This window comes from Phalangium opilio, unplaced genomic scaffold (genome assembly GCF_054372755.1).
Source record: "Phalangium opilio isolate 3A_F unplaced genomic scaffold, DU_Popi_V2 ptg000046l_1, whole genome shotgun sequence".
Classification (NCBI taxonomy): domain Eukaryota; kingdom Metazoa; phylum Arthropoda; class Arachnida; order Opiliones; family Phalangiidae; genus Phalangium; species Phalangium opilio.
The window spans coordinates 4125075-4127122 of record NW_028324169.1 but is presented as its reverse complement, the minus strand read 5'-3'; positions in this window follow the sequence as shown (position 1 = coordinate 4127122).

Genomic DNA, 2048 nt, shown 5'->3' with positions numbered 1-2048 from the left:
CCCAGATATTTAGTGCGATTCACGCGATTTCATGGATATTGTAATCGTAAAGGGGACGGGTAAAAGTGACAGCTTTGATAGTTCAAAAACCATGGCACTAGGACGGTTTTCAACATCAGTATAAAGCTACCGTTCTAAATGGAGTGGTGAAACGTAACTTATAGGATTTATAGAAGTGAATAATCATTGTTAAGCTCATACTGGAAATGAAGAATTTTCCATTGTTTGATAGTCCCGTACGAGCATATATTGTGCCTGACCCACAAGTTCTTCGACATTAACATTTGATTAAATAATTTATTTCATTTCTAACTATGGCGTAAACAGGGTTGTTTGATTTAAATCAGTTGGATTTAAATCACTGCTTTAAATCATGATTTAAATCAAGCGATTTTTTTAAAAAAATGATTTGATTAAAATCAAGTATTTCTTATTTTTAAAGAAGATGTTTTCTAAGATTCCAAGAAATATTTTAAGAAACTTAACTAGAAAAGACCTATAATTAAAAACAATCATGGTTTTGGCACATTTCAGTTCAAGTTTTTCTCAGAACTCCAGTTTGTCTCGCCACTCGTGGTCAATTTTAACTAGAGTAAGATTCGAAATAGGCTGGGAAATGAAATATAGATCAAGCTAGTCTTTTTTTACACGCATTTGAATAGTATCAATAACAATAACTCTTTAGAAAATATCTAATAGCTGCGTAAATGTCATGATTATTTTTTCTTTTTGTTAATTTTGACTCAAAAGTTTTCATGTTGGTGATTTACTAACTAGTAGTTCAATAAAAATCAAAAAAATAAAATAAATCAATAAAAACAAGATGGAAAAACCAAAATATTACCTCTCCGAATAAAGAGGTCTACTACTACAAACATATTTACCTAGATATAAGCCTTGCGAATATACAGTAAAGCAGACGACATTTTACATAAAATAAGGGTAAATCTTGGACACATGGAAATCAGTCAATGGGGAAAAGAACAGGAAATGAAGTGTATAAATTTAGGAGAGATATAACCCTTATGTGTTTGTTAAGGCCCAATTGTCTACGCTTCAGCTGTTTACCCGATATACTCATAGCTACATTCACAACTGGTTTGCAGTGTAAACACTATCGTCTTGTCTCACCTCAACAAGGTTCTTAGTTTGCCAACATGCGTGTTAAGGTTAAATAACACCAAAGCTTATTTGTGGCTAGACGCACTGAAAGTCTTGCGCACCATAAAAAGAATGAAAACTCCGTAGCTAATACCCGTTTACCATTAGCCCTTTCACTGGTCTAATTGCCACCATGATCTTTTCTTCTATTATAATATCTGCACCTGATTATTTAAACGTGTATTTAACTTTCGGCTCACTCTGAACCGTTAATGTCTCTTCAATACAGACACGAAAATCAACACCCATAGTTTACTACAGCTTGGGACTCAATTATTTACTCTTTAGTTCACTAGGCGTATTACGGATAATACTTGATTTAACCGGCAGAGTGTAAGCCTTAGCGTTCTTCTTCATATAACTAAAGCAAGGATTATTTCAAATAATAATATTAAAAAATATCCTTGGAATATCAAAATGAAACAGAGCTTTCAAGTTACAAAACTACTAAAGGCATCGTAATTACGAAAAATACTTCCACATATTCACTTTATATTATGGAAAAAGGGAATATTAAGGTTCTGTATGATTTCTTAACACATCAAAACAATGCTAACTGCTAACGCGACGCACTAGTGTAACAATGGACGGACACACACAGACAAAAACATAGCCTGCTTTTTAACTCTTTCCGTAATAATTTTGAGTTGAGAAACAAGATTATCTTAAATATTAAAATCAAGAAGGAATTTACTATAAGAAGGCCTAAAAAGGCGTCCGGTGTGCGCGTGATAGTCGACAATCCCCCTCATAGGTGGGGGAGGCTGGAAACCAAGGCGGGACTTAATATTTTATCTTACTCTATATTTTCCACCAGCTATCTCTTTTACCTTTTCGTTAAGCCTTGGTTTGGTTTTTGGAACTGACGAAATTATAAGTACAGTACA